Source organism: Doryrhamphus excisus, linkage group LG12, assembly GCF_037039965.1.
Source record: "Doryrhamphus excisus strain RoL-2023G ecotype Guam linkage group LG12, RoL_Dexc_Guam_v1.1, whole genome shotgun sequence".
In the NCBI taxonomy this organism is placed as follows: domain Eukaryota; kingdom Metazoa; phylum Chordata; class Actinopteri; order Syngnathiformes; family Syngnathidae; genus Doryrhamphus; species Doryrhamphus excisus.
Genome location: NC_136368.1, coordinates 7,150,337 through 7,166,497, shown reverse-complemented (window position 1 = coordinate 7,166,497; position 16,161 = coordinate 7,150,337).

The window sequence follows — 16,161 nt, the reverse complement described above, 5'->3', positions numbered from 1 at the left end:
AAGAGAGAAGTGACACACTATAATCTGAAAATACAGTAGTCATTAATTTGTTCCAGAAGGTCCGCCCCTCTAACTGAAATGGATGCTAACCGAATCAATTTTTCCCATAGGAAGTAATGTAAATCCAATCAATCCCTTCCAGAAAAATGTTAACACAAAACAGGTTAGTTTTAGAATTTTAGCTTGACATGCAGAAAACAATTCCATATGTATATAAATACATAGAAATGATGAATGAAAGACATATATTGAATATTTAAGGTTTTTTTTACCTTCACTGAGGATGTGATTCTTGACAGCTGTTCCTGAGGACACTGTGTGGCAGCCAGACACCACATACGTAGACACAACGTTCTGGTTTTGCCATGAGTTAGTTCTTGAATTCAACAGTGTTTCTCACCACTGTAACCCAAAATACAGCCAAAGAAGTTGCAAGTGACAATATTTTGATAAAGAAGGTGATATTGAATTCAAGAAATATGGAAAATGGGAAGGTGGTGGTGGTTGATCTTGCTGCAATATCATGTCTTTGGGAACAATCAGTTTTCAATGACGGTAAAAGTAAGCTTAAATATTCATTTAACGCTTTAATTTGTATGCGTTTTCAATTGCTTTCTGCATTCATTCATTCATTTTCTACCGCTTATCCTCACAAGGGTCGCCGGCGTGCTGGAGCCTATCCCAGCTGTCTTCAGGCGAGAGGCGAAGAAAGAGGTACACCCTGGATTGGTTTTCTCATGCTAGAAATATTTGCTCATGTTTCACATAACAATTGTGAATGTGAAAAAGTGCGGTTCCCCTTTAAGAACACGGAAAGACTGGAGAAGTGAGGCAAAAATGTGGCATACATTTTCAACGATAACCAAAAAACACATAAACCGGGGCGGATGCTAACCGAGGTTTCACTGTATATAATATGCCTTTTTAAAGTGTAAAAAAAAATAATAATTCATCAAATGTCATCACCTGCTTTTAACCGAGTATGACACACCAGGTGTAGCAAAAAATTGGAATACATCTCTAAATATGTGAAACTGACATTTTTAATAATTGCAAAGCACAATACATTCAAGCTTATGATAATCTATATTTTCTACTACATAACCTGGCTATTTCCTGCCCGTTCAAGATCCAAGATCCAAGATTCATTGTCATAGGTGAGCCAGAGCAGCCGACTTTACACCCTGGACTCCTCACCAGTCAGTCCAGTGTTTCTTGAATAGCTGGGCTGGAGTTGTTGTGGGCCGTTTATCAAATCCTATAGTGTTTATCAACTCCTATAAAGTTGGGTTCGGCCAATCACAGCACAGTGGGCGTGCCTGGAGATGGGCGATGGGTGGAACCGTGTTCGCAGGAAGCCCGAAATCCAAAGAAATACAGCTAGAATAGGTGCAGGTTCTGGAAGATCCAGAAAGCTTTCTGTGCTGGTTATCAAGTGTAGCTGCTCTATTGGAGTCCACAACTGAATACAGAGGGCCGAAAATGAGCATAATAGGTCCCCTTTAACTGAAGCAAGTGAGACCTGTGAGTTCTTTGGATGTTGTTGTGGGGTCTTTTGTGACCTCTTGGATGAATTGTTGTTGCGCTTCTGGGGAGTTTTTGGTTTACCGGCCACTCCTGGGAAGGTTCACCAGGTGGTAGAGTTGTCATCTCCCAACCTGAAGGTTGTGGGTTCAATCCTCCCTTGGGCAAGATACCGAACCCCCAGTTCCTCCTGATGCTGCGTTATCACTAGGTAATATGCTACCTTGGAGGTGGAAAAGTGTTATACAAGTGAAAGACCATTTAACTAGGGGGATCGGATGTTTTTGTAATTATGTAAAGTGGGTGATACGTTATCTTGTAAATTAAAGAGAAGTTTTAATAATGTCATTTAATTTCTTTTGTAAGCATATGTAAATTGCCGATTGGTGATGGTGCCATATAAACCTCGCCTAAAGTGCCTCTTTTCCTATGGGAAGAGTTATTTTCAAAATCTGAACAAATTGGACCTCGACCAACGTCTCAAAATGTTTTATGTTCAAAGAGCAATGTGGAGATTGCTATTTTAACAGGAAGACACTATATTGTTTTTGTTGTTTATGGCAAGCAATGACTACAAATTTAAGTTGTTGCCCTACACACACACACACACACACTTGCACGCACTACAGTAAAGCTTTCATTCTTCACTTCACAAATCTCAGCTGCCACTTCCAGCTGTGCCAGTTTTGCAAGGCGACCGTCAGCCATCAACTGTCAGGAGCTTTAGAAGTCATAAGCTTGAGGTATCTTTGGAACACACAATTTGGTACCAGTAATGTTGTGTCAATACGGCCGTGCACAAGACAGATGTTGTTATTATTTTGTCATTTCAACATTTCACACCAGTTGGAGAAACTCACAGATCCTGATGTCCCGCTCCTGAATGTCAACTAATGAACGGACAGGTGGAAAAGAGCAGCAAATCTGTTACACTGACAGAAGCCACTGATGGATTCCACAGCTGTGAACATCCACAAACCCGACAAACCCGGTTTGAGTGCATACACGCAGTGTTGTGCAAATCTTCAGGAAGCATCCATAAGTTTGGTTGATTAATTCTGTAATCATCATATAATATAGGAAAGACAATTAAAACAAAGCTATACAGTTTGCATGGTACTGTAAAGCCCAGTGAAGACGATGTAAGTAATCCAAATAACATTAAGTCCATAGCGGTCCAGTTCCATGTGTCATTTATGTCTGCATTTTACCATAATGAACTTACAAGTAATGTAGTTGTAAAATCAGTCAATATCAACTCCCAATGTTCTTCTCCGGATCAATAGCACGCCAGCAAGAGAACTTTAATTATTAAGACCGTAATTATTAGTGACTTGAAAACCTGCAGGCCTTGGGCAACTGACTAGAAGAAAAAACACTCTGTGTTCTAAATTACTGTCATGATTATTTCCTGTTATATTTACTGTATATTTTTAATTTAAAAGGTGCCTTTTTCCTCCAAGGTTGTATAAATTGAAAGTAAAAGCTAATTAATACTTAAATAAAGGTGAACTAGATGAACACAAAGTCGACATAGTGAAAAGTTGGAATCAATTTCAATGCATAGGTCCCAAACCCACAGTCCACGGGCCCATTGTGGCCTGTGGGATTGATCTTGGGTCCCACAAGAGATGGTCAGAGGCACTTAGAGGCTTAGAGGCTTACTGAAAGGCTTACTATTGTGCTCATTTTCGGCCCTTTGTATTGAGTTGTGGACTTCTATAGAGCAGCTACACACAATAACCCACACAGAAAGCTTTCTAGATCTTCCAGAATCTGCACCTATTCCAGCTGTTTCCTTGGCTTTCCAAAATGGTCTGTTTTAATTTATTCCACCCACGGCCACACTCCAAAGCGTTCCCAAAGACTTCCGGACTACTGCCGAACCCCACTTTTTGATTTTGTCGGTATAGGAGTTGATAATAACTCGACTGATAGTGATGGAAAAGGCTATTAGCAACTCAGACATCAGTGAGCTTGCATGCATGCAGGTAAGACTGTATGCACATTCTATTATGCTACACAGACAACCGCTTACTTACACAAAATAAACACAGGACACTGCTAAATTATTACTTACAGCCTGATAACTGAATCATTTTCCCATAAGAAATAATGTAATGTTTTACAAGGATAGTTTTACATGTACAAAGCTATTTGAAATCCATATAAATGGTGAATGAACGGGATAAACAAACATTGAAGGTGACTTTTACTTTTATTGAAGACCTGATTGTTGACATGATGTTGCAGCGAGACACCACATGGACACTACCATCCTCTTTTGCCATGTGTTCTTTCTTGAACACAATAGTGTTTTTCACTTTTAAGTACGCATTTGGACCTTCTGGAACGGAGTAAAGACACTCCTAAAAGTTTTACTGTACATGATATCATATGTCAACTTCATCTTGCAGTGTGGGGTGTTCATCTTGACATCATAACTGAATGTCTTGTGTGTGTTACATGTGTTGCATTTGTTGTCTGCGTGAACACAAGCTCAAATCAGGAGAGATTATACTCCTTCTTAGAACTCCAATCACTCCAATTACATTTCCTCCAAAGTGACTTTTCCCAGTCATCCGGCCGGGGATTTCTTTAGCCATCAATTAGAAACGTCGCTTCTAATCTGAGTCAGTTTTGCAGACACTGGTCATTTCCCATTACAGTCATTTTCCCCACAATCCCATGGAGCGATAAACATCTCCGTGGCTCGATAGAGGAGACGTGGAGGAGACCGTAATTAAAGAGGTGCCATTTACTCTCCGTCAGGCCCTCTCAGAGATCTGAATCTGCAATTACCTTCTAGAAAATAGCATTGTCAGGCCAAGACTTGCGTTAATAATGGCCCGCATCTCTCGGGCAAGGTACAGAATGCGTTTCCAGGATCATTTCCACTGAAGTCGCACTTTGATTGTTTATCGCTTAACTGGCAGGTTCGGCCGCTCAACTCTAGTGAATGTACACAGATGGAAGCAATCCCGCGGGCCACAGCTGTGCAGGTAGTCTTGTGTACAGAGGTTAACCTCAACACCATACAGCTAATCGTTGTGATATCATGGATAGGATTCACCATCTTTTCCCTTTCTCTCTCTCTCACTCATGCTGTCTCACACACGCGGCGAGTGTGCCAACCCATGCGTGACTTTCCAGATACTTTATCAAGTGCATAAGGACCATTTGCACAGAAGGCAATTAAAAGCTTTAGTGGTTCCTGCAGGCAAAGGGGTAGTTTGGAGGCCCCAGTCGACGCATGAGCCAGCACCTTATTGGAGAGGGCTGGATTTGTGTAACAAAATAGCTTCCGTAATTTATACCAAATAGACTGTAGGTGGAGAGTGCGGGCCAAGACGAACGCATCTGCATTAATCAATGTGAAATTACCCGGGACGTTGCCTAATTTGTGGAGGGCCGCCATGCACCTGCCTGGAAAAGTGGAGGGAATAAGTGACTTGACGCTGCTGAAAATGTGTGGTTGCAAAACGGCAATGGAAATCAAACTGTTTGCCTAATGAATGTGAATGCATCGACAGAGGGATGAAAGAGCTCAAATATAATCGAGCAAGGCCTTAAAAAATGTCTGCTTGAGGGTAATCATAGTTTGTGGTCTACTGGTATAAAAGATGAGTGTTAAGATGTCCAGTAAGTTCTTTATCTCGGTTAATTGATTCCCGAATAGATAGGAGAATTTCCGCAAAATAGGATTCCTTTTTTAATAAATAGAATATATTTGTAGTTAGAGTATAGAAAACCTATTTACAACATTTTAAATATGGGTTTTAGCATTATTGGAGCCTTCGAAAATAACACCCCTTCTGTCACTTTTACACTTCTGTTACCCAATGTAGTAGACGTAATAAGAGAAAAGATATAAATAAAAGTAAATAAATATAATATAAATAAATAAAAAATAAAGACATAATATAGGCCCACACATGTTAGCATTTGGAGAGTTCCTTGTTCTTTCTTTACAACTTGTTTCTGTACAGTTCTTCCTGCGGTGGCTATTGTCTCATCAGGTCCTTCCTTCCTGCAGCTGTCAGACTCCATAATATGAACTGCTCCCAAAATCCTGTACTATAACCGTGCAATAAACCGTGCAATAAACCATGTAATAAACAAGTGCAGTAACCGTGAACCGGTAAACCTGTGGCTGATCAACATCTATACAGATGTAAATATTGTATATAACCTATTGAGTTCTTATCTTATCTTACCGAGTGACCAGTGTAGAATGCTACATTTCACCACAGCGTCTTTGAATGCATCTTCTGAATGCCTTGTATTTGTATTTTTGGTTCACTTAGCCATTACTACGCTTGAAAGTGCTAATTTAGGCCAAAAATGCATAAAGGTTGCTTTTCAGTATTTTTTTGTTACCAATTGTAGGCCGTAGTCAACCACTTAAATCAGACATGATTTAATTACTACTTATTGAGGCTTATTACAGGCACCTTTAATATAAAGCGTTACCTATATTTTGAAAAGCAGTGATAAAGTGAAGCGCTACTGTATTCGATGAATGAATTTGAAGCATTGTGTAATCCACAACAGCACATTTGGCATGAACTTGATATTTTAATAGTTTAGTAGTAATAGTTGAATAGTTTAATAATAATAGTTTTGTGTACCATTTGTTGTGTGTGTTTGTCTTAAATTTCAACGTCAACCAGGAAATCAGCCATTGGCCACAATCTTATATATCTACATGTTAAATATTCATTAATTTCCGACAAAATTCTGCATCGGTTTCCATACATGTCCTTGTTAGCAGCCTATTAGCTTGCCAATACATGGAAACAGTCTATGATGTAATCAGCAGTAGAATTTCTTCACTAACTAATACAGTTGTGCCACATGTCTCAAAAATATTAATGCAATATGTCTTTATTGTTTTCAGTCATAACTTTACGTGCAAAAAACATTTCTATTGTCAATGCACCAGTTATAATTTTTTATTTTGCAGCCACGATCAAAAGAAAAGCATAGCCTTTAGGTGAGAAACACTACAGAATTGCCGATACTCGTTTTTTATGTATTTAAATGCAGTTTTCTGCATGTAAAACTATAAAAAAAACATTGTTGATTGTTGTTTCTGGAACAAATTCATAGGCTTTACATTAATTCTTATTGGAAAAAATGATTTGGTTAGAGTACGTTTTAGTTAGAGGCGGACCTTCAGAAATTGATTAATGGCGCTAACCATGGTTCCACCGTAAATCTTAATGTTATATCTGCTTTTTATATTTTTTTCCCTGAAAATGTGGGGTTTTCCCCAAATTGTTCGACTACCACTGTATTTTGATGTAAAAATATTAATTGAACGGGATTTTAAGATTTACATCAGCAATGTAAATGTACTGGGTACTGATAACCAAGGAGTGTGGGGGAATAAATCTATTAGCATGGCAAGAGATAAGTATGTCCTTAAAACGACCATTTGCAAAAGTCGCGATAGCAGATTATCTTCTAATCAATCCAAGTGCAGATGTACATGCATGGTTGGAGGCGAAGATCACAATGTCAGAATTTTGTGTATTTTTAGATATTACTTCTGCAGTGTATCAGGGTTTGATTTTTTTTCCTCTCAGAACATACTCATTGACCAGTTTGAGTAAATCGAGGGGACGTCGAGGGCATTGTGGAGGTCATCCGCTCCGTCTTTGGCAGCTGGTGACCTTCTTGGTCTGTGCACTATGCATGAATCTCACCAGCCTCTTTTTTCAGGCTTTAGACAGCCCGGCTGTCTTTATCGCTCCCCGAGATCAGCAATTGCTCACGGACAGTCTCTCAGTAATGCATCCATGCCGGGTATCTCTTCTGTGCACCGCTATGTGCTTTGCAAATGCAGTGTACAAGGAGTGAATACAAGAGAGAGAAAAGTGAGGTGGTGGGGGGAGTTTGTTGCATTTCAAGTACTTTCACTTCAAGCTGTACACAGCCTCCAAAGGAATGCGTGTATCATTCCAGCATTATAGAAATTGACTGAATTTACAATTAGGTCAGTTTTAAATGTGGCCGTCACCAAACTAATTAACAGTGGCTTGCCAATTACATGTAGTGACCTTTTCAGCCAAATTTGCAAAACAACAAGCTGAGTTCAAGTGTACAATTTGAAGCTTTTGGTAAATCCTGCATTATGCAGAGAGAGAGAGCAAGAGAGAGAGAGGGAGAGAAACAACATTTGGACCTTTTCCAGTTATGAGTGCTTCATAAACGTCCTAGCACAGGCTTAATTGGATGAATTTCTCTCCTGACAAGGAAGTGTACCCCCAGGCATAGATAAAAGACTTCTAAACTCTCTTTTGTGGAGCGTGTAGATGAAAGGCCAGAGAAGACAGGAGCTTGTCAAAAAGAAGCGGCTCCCGGCAGGTGTAGCGGACCAGAAAAACGACAGGTTATCATCAGCTTGCTGCTTGAGAAAATGAGGCGCGTCGCCATCAAGTCCTGATGTCTTATTCTTACCTCTATGTGCACCCCCCCAACCACCCCCCATCCCCTTCTATATGACAGACATGATTGTTTACAAATGGGTGATGACTGTACTGTGTCACTTGCTTGTAGCGGCGTCATTTTTGCCATCAGCAACATATCAGCAAGAAAAACTTTACAATTTTTAAAGGAAGTGTGTACCGTATTATACACTTTTTCCTCAACTTTAAATACTCACAATATCATATGTGTGTATTCAAAATATTGTTGATGATGCTGGGATTCACACAGTTGCAAACTATTTTAACACATTCAATCCAAACATTTTTCAAACGACACCCCTACCGGCCATTTTACACCATTTCAACTGCTCTTTTAAGACAGAATATTGTGTTTTATGGCTATATAAACATGGTGCCTACCAAAAGAAAAAATTTACTTATTTGTCAGCAGAAAAAAGTTCAATTTGTATCGTTTTCTGTTCGTTAGTAACCAGCAGAAGAACATTTGTTTCATAAGTTTCAGGAAAATATCAGTTCCCGAAGAGAAAAGAAGAAAAGCAGCTTCTTCTGAAAGGCTACATTTCACATTGACACTTTTTTGTTTTGTTTTTGTGACTCAAATATCTAAACACCTATACCAACATAAACAATACAAAAAAGTGGCTGCTTTATGTCAAAATAATGCACTTCTGCCACCTTGTGTCCGTTTTTATGGCTTAAAATTGCAGTTGCATCTTCACCTCTTTTTGCCTCTTGCACAAAAAAACGCAAAAGACACATAAATATGTTGTTGGGATCCGGCGCTGGGATTATAAAAATGTATAAATATGTCTTTGGTATTTAATTGGTTAAATACGCCCCCTACTAGGAGCACACAGTTTTGTGCATCTGATTGAACTGATTGTCCAAAGGCACTTTATTTACTTTTTACATCTACATTGTAGCTTTGCACTTGCATGCAATATGCAATATATCACATACCTAACATGAAGGAGGACGACAAGGCATGTTTGCAAAAACTAGCATAGCTAGCATTAGCTTTAATGCTAACATTAAAGTCACATTTTAAGAGTGAGCTAGATCGCAGTTCACCTTTTGTGGAATCACTTTTTCTCATTTTTTTTTTTAACAGCGTCTGAACGTGCAGTGTATTCTGCATCCTTGTGGTGCATTAGAGTGATCTAGTCGGTGTTCTGTTGTGTCTGTTGTATTTACTACTGCTGCCAGTAGAGGCTGTATACTTATGCGAGGGTCGAAGATGTGCCGTTTTTGTCTCAGTATATGTGATATGCGATATAGCGCTACGACAATCCTGATAGCCTAAGAGAGAACCTGTTCATTGCGTTCTGAATTCTGATTGACTGGAGACATTTGTCAGTCCTTTTTTGCAGGACTGCCCGTTTCCTGTTCCATGCTGAATGAAGGAAGAAGGTACGGGCTGTTTTGAATACTGTAAATGAATCTTTGGTTCATGGAGGACGAGAAGGAGGAATATGTTTTAACAAGGGTACAAAAATGCTACAGCCTAACAGCACCAGGACAAGCCATGATTAGATGAATGAATGCGTGAGTCACTCTAAGCCCCTCCCAAATGACTGAGCTCCATCATTTCAGCCACTTGTATGCGCGATCTCATTCTTTAGGTCATGACCCAAAGCTCATGACCATAGGTGAGGGTGGGAACATCGATCGACTGGTAAATTGAAAGCTTTGCCTTCCAGCTCAGCGCTCCTTTAACCACGTCGGCCTGGTACAGCGACCACATTACTGCAGACGCTGCACCGTTCCACCTATCAACCTCACTCTCCCACCTTCCCTCACTTGTGAACAAGACCTTGAGATAGTTGAACTCCTCCACCTGGGGCAACCGGAAGGGAGCACTCCACCCTGTACCGACTGAGAACCATGGCCTCAGATTTGGAAGTGCTGAGTCTCATCCCAGAAACTTCACACTCAGATGCAAACCGTCCCAGTAAACGGTGAAGGTCACAGCCAGAAGACGCTACCAGGAACTCATTGTCCACAAAGAGCAGAGACGACATCCTAAGGCCCCCAAACTAAAGAAACCTAGAAATTCTGTCCATGAAAATTATGAAAACAGACTCATGATAAAGGGCAGCCTTGGCAAGATGGACCCAATGGCACGTAGTAGCGTGCCACCAATCCCATACTCCCAGGGCACACCCCACAGGATGCTATGAGGGATACGGTCCAAGTCCACAAAGCACAAACGTACCTTCCAGCACCATCGGAAGGGTGTAGAGATGGTACAAAGCTCCGCGACCGGAACAAAAACTACATTGCACCTCTTTTGGACCATGTCGGTCTTCCAATCCAAAAGTACTGTTCCCGACTTCCACATAACATTGAAGAGACGTGTCAGCCAAGACAGTCCCTCAACATCCAGAGTCTTGAGAAATTCAGGTTGAAATTTGTTCACCAATGGAGCTTTGCCACTGAGGAGCATTTTGACCATCCCAAATACCTCAGCCCTGGTGATAGAACTCATTTTCCTTTATGGAAGGTATGCCAGTGGGATTGAGAAGGGCCTTAAGGTTCTTCCACCATCCAATTAAATCCTCAGTCGAGGTCAGCAAGCCCCCGTCCCCACTTTAAACAGTGTGGACCGGGCACTGCTTACTCCTTTCTGAGGCACTGTGTGGTTTGCCAGAACCACTGAAAGTCTAACTCCATGGGTCACCGAACTCCTCCTGATCCGAGTCAGGACCCTTTCCCCAAACCGAAGGAGCAGGCAAATAACCCTGGTGATGATCTAGATGATGATCTATTTGTCATCAAATTCTTTAATGATGTTCCTGCCTTTATCAGCAATTACTGTTATACAACATTTCACGAACATCACGCTTCATTTGATAATCACACTCTTAAAAAAAAGGATCATTTGGTTAAATTGCTCCCTCATTTTCATACCATGCAGCATTATTAATAAAGAATGGATGAGCTGTGAAGAATGGAAATAATTGTCCATGGACATGCTGGTAACAGGGCATCTGCTTCATGCAACACAATCAACCCTGTCACAATCTTGAAAAGACTCAAAGATTGGTTGGAAGAAAGACAATCACTTTGGTGGGAAAAAAAAGGAATGCGAGTGCAATTTCATCTTGTTTGGCATGTCATTACACAAACCCTCCTGCTCTCTTTTCACAGTTAATTTTGCGTTGAGCATTAAAATCTGGTCGATGACACAGGAGATATCTGGCTCATTACACGTTTTGCTAGAGTAGTTTTGAATTGTCACATTACATATTATTCAAACAGAATATGATTTTCTGGGTGTCAGGATGTGTTTATGTGTGCAAAAGTAACACGTACTAACAATGTGCATGTTTAGAAAATGATGCATTTAGTCTTTAAATTGACTTCCATTTCCTAAAGCATATCTTTCTACTGCTGCTGGTAAAACAAATCAATTGGTAGATCTGTAGATCCGCAGTTAATTGGTTCCAGAATTTTCGTGATATATAGGATTCAATGTTTATAAATTGAATATTTTCATTGTAGAAAACCATAGAAAGAGCATAGAAAACCTGTTTGTTTTTCAAATATATTTTTTTTAACATTAGAGCCCTGTAGACTTAAATAAATAAATAACACCCCTATAGCCACTTTGGCACTCCTATTATTCTTTGTTTACAACATGCAGGTACTTGAGACAGCTGGGAGCTAGCAAGGTCACAAGCTATCAAGCTTACCAGTTAGCCTCAAATTTGTTTCTTCTATACTTCAGAAGCCAAAAACTTACCACTTCCACACAGAATTAGAGGGGACAACTTTTTTTTGGAAAAGTTGAACTTTTTGGAAGGTGTGTGTTGCGTTACATCTGATGTAAAAGTAACACTGCAAAGAACATCATACCAACAGTAAAATATGGTGGTGGTAGTGGGATGATCCGGGGCTGTTTTGCTGCTTAAGCACCTGGAAAACTTGCTATGCTAAACCATGGATTTTGCAGTCTGCCCAAAAAAATCCCCAAGGAAAATCTCAATCTGAATCCAACTTGGGTTCCACAGCAGGACAACGATCCAAAACACACCAGCAAGTCCACCTCTGAATGGCTGAAGAAAAACAAAATGAAGACTTTGGAGTGGCCTAGTCAAGGTCCTGACATGAGTCCTATTCAGATGCTGTGGTATGACCTTAAAAAGGCGATTCATGCTGGAAAACCCTCCAACGTGGCTGAATGACAACAATTGGGCAAAGATCAGTGAGCCAAAGTTCTTCCACAGCGCTGTAAGAGACTCATTGCAAGTTATTGCAAATGCTTGATTGCAGTTGTTGCTGCTAAGGGTGGCCCAGGTTAGGTTTAGGGGCCAATCACGATTCCACACACTTACATATTCTTTTTTAATAATAAACTTTTCAATGAAAAATTGATGATTGATATCAGATTTGAAACCTTTTATTGTGGCAAACACTTTTTCACACCACTATGCAGCAAGCATCAATTTAGAAAGACAGGGCTGACACATTCAACATGTTAATGGCAGTGAACTATACTACAAACATTGTTGGTCTTCTTCTAAGGGTTTCAAATAGCGCGACAGAATGTTGTCGCCACCTATAGTTTTGGAGTATTAATAGACAACACTCTTCACAAAAAGTGCAGGAACCCACTGAAAAAAAGTCAACTTTTGGGTCCTGACCCACTAGTTGACAGTCACTGCCTTGTAGGATATTGTATCACAACATTTGGTATTGGATGTGTGATCTAAGATGCTTGAATAAAAAAGCAATGCTAGGAGTAATCCACCTTTGTCTTTATTTAACATACCAAAAGGTAAAAATGAATATAAATATGAATTGTATGATAGCCTAGACCAGGGGTCTCAAACACGTGGCCCGCAGGCCAAACTAGCAGGACACTAGTTTGAGGCCCCCGCCTTGATATGAAAGTTTAATGTTAGTGCAGCCCGCGCAAGTTTGATATGGATACTGTATGGCAGGGGTCCCCAAACTTTTTCCTGTGAGGGCCACATAACTTTTCCCTGCTCTGATGGGGGGCCGGGGTCAGTTTGTAGCAGAAAATGTAACGATTGCATGGGTGTGTAAACATAAACATTTATTGTTTTCCAGAAAGCCACACAAAACCAAATATTGATAACTCTTTCCGGGATCTTCACGGAAAAAAAAAAGTCGGAAATAAATAATAACACTATTAATAAAATAAATAATACTATTTGTGAAATATATAATAACCAAATACTCTCTCTGGGGACTTCAAAGAAAAAACAAAGTTAGGAAATATTTCACAACACAATTATGAAATAAATAATAACCAAATACTCTCTCTGGGGACTTCAAAGAAAATCTGAATCAATTTTTCTCTTACCTAATCTTTTCGCCATTGTTCCGCTCTATTTGACGGGGTGAGTCAAGGATTTTTTTTCTGGGAGGGGGGAGGGGTATTTATCTGGTGTTGCTCAGGGGGCCGGACCAAAGGTGGAGGCGGGCCGGATCCGGCCCGCGGGTCGTAGTTTGGGGACCCCTGCTGTATGGTATCATGTACCCAGAAAAAATTATTACGTTTGATTAATGTTCATGTTAAAGGTTAAATAACTGTTAATAGTATCCTCCCTCTCCGTGTGGAAGTGGTAAGTTTTTGGCTATTTAAGTTTAAAGGAAATAACCTGAAGGCTACCCTTTAGGTCGCTAGCTCTCTAGTTTGCAAGTTAGCATGTGTCTCAAGACCCTGCAGTTGCGCAATATGTTGTAAATAAAAAGAGTATAAATGTGACTATAGTCATGTTTTGTCATGTCTACAGGGCTCTAATAATGCTTTGTTCATTTTAATCTGAAAAAAATAATTTGTCTACCCACCAACTATATGTGGTTTCTTAAGTTTTTATTATTTGCTGTTTTATTATTATTATTATATTTATTTATTACTGATTGATTGATTTTCTTTATTCTTGATTTGTTTATTTATTTTTCATCTTATTTTGTGCAGAAAAATAAAAATTAAGATATTTGAGAACAGTGGAATGTTTTATCAGAGCTTTTATTGTAGAAAATCGGAACCAAAGTACTGAAAAAGTTTGTATATTTTTCTGTTTTTAATAAATGCGTTGTTTTTTTTTTTTGGAAAACCTGATGCGGCCCAGCCTTGCCCAGACCCTAGCTCCAGTGGCCCCCAGGTAAATTGAGTTTGAGACTCCTGGCCTAGACAAAATAGTGGTGGAAATTTTCAGCAAAAACAGAATCCCACAAAAACAGAGGTTTGATACTTTTTAATTCACGTGATATTAATGTGTCATCGACACCAATTTAAAATGTTTAGTATCACCCATCTCTGTCATGCAGCTTTTCTGTTTGCATTTAAAAAAAATAAAAATAATACTTCATCCGCTCAGGTCAGCTAAAAGCTGCCGTAAATGACATGTTTTTAAATCCTGTCTTTGTGGTAAACTTCAGCAGTCAAATGATGAGAATACAATGAGCGAACAAGACAGGCTGCCATACGCTGCAATTATGACGATAGACGTTTATTTTTACACAGCCCCTTGACAGGCTGTCTTAACACACACTCAATGAGGTAAAAAAAAAACTGCCGTTGATGTTCCTTACTTCCAATTAAATATAAGATGTCACGTTGAGTTAACGCATTTTATGTGTCCAGTGAAGGAACATTGAGGAACAATACATTTAAACAACTTTCATCAGTTCTGAATTTGGTCATTAGCATATATTTTATTACTTACAGTAGATCCAAATCACATTTAATTGGAATCTTCAAGCTTTTCTGCTACTGTCTTTCTTTTGTATTATGACATTATTTCCAAAACCCAGAGAAGACGGAGTTAGACTCAATGTCAGACTCAATTTTTCTCACTATGACCGGGTTCTGATAAGGTCAGTGGGGCTCATCTTGTCACTGTGGCCTTTTTCCTCCCAGCTTATAACTTCTGTCTGTATCAGTCTTCATCACAGAGGCCATTGAATTCTAGTGTCCAATAACATTAGTACTTCTTGAAGGTCGGCTAATTAGACTTATATAGATTTCATTTTGCTGCTTTAGGACACAGCTTTACTCCCTACGATATACCACAAGTAGAACCATGTAAGATAGAAAATAATAAGAAAAACACCTTGAAGGATACGGGCTGCGAGTGGTTAGCGCGCAGGCCTCACAGCTAGGAGACCAGGGTTCAATTCCACCCTCCCTTTCTCCGGGTACTCCGGTTTCCTCCCACATTCCAAAAACATGCTAGGTATGAATGTGAGTGTGAATGGTTGTTTGTCTATATGTGCCCTGTGATTGGCTGGCAACCAGTCCAGGGTGTACCCCGCATCTCGCCCAAAGACAGCTGGGATAGGCTTCAGCACCCCCCGTGACCCTCGTGAGGAAAAAGCAGTAGAAAATGAATGAATGAATGAACACCTTGAAGGATACGGGCTGCGAGTGGTTAGTGCGCAGGCCTCAAAGCTAGGAGACTCGAGTTCAATTCCACCCTCAGCCATGTCTGTGTGGAGTTTGCATGTTCTCTGTGCCCTGTGATTGGCTGGCAACCAGTCCGGGGTGTACCCCGCCTCTCGCCTGAAGACAGCTGGGATAGGCTCCAGCACCCCCCGCGACCCTCGTGAGGAAAAAGCGGTAGAAAATGAATGAATGAATGAATGAATTTTCATCGGTTTATTCCTCGGCTTATTCTTCCGCCTCATTTTTGTCCGCTAACCCCTCCCACATTTCTCAACCAATTCAAACCAATCCAATGACAAAATGTTCAGCTCATTCAGGACATGTTGGCTATACTTTTGAAAAAAGTTCAAATTTCGTTGCCCCTCACCCCATTTGCTCCATGCTTGCCCCAACCTTCCCACCTTCAAAAAACTCAAAACCCACTTGTTTAAATCCGTTTTCAATGTCTAACTTTTTATACCTGACTGCTGCGCCCCGCTTTTAGCCTTGTTTTAGCTCTGAATTAATGTATGGATATTGTATTTTAATGCATCATCACTCAACTCTATTCTTATTTCTCTACTGTAAAGCATTTTTGGGTACTCTGAAAAGCGCTTTACAAATAAAATGTATTATTAAATGTAATTTTTTTTGTGACAGTTTTCCCATTTAAAGGCGACCTATTATGCTCATTTTTCGACCCTTTGTATTGAGTTGCGGACTCCTATAGAGCAGCTATACGCACAATAACCCGCACAGAAAACATTTTAGTTTTTACAGAAT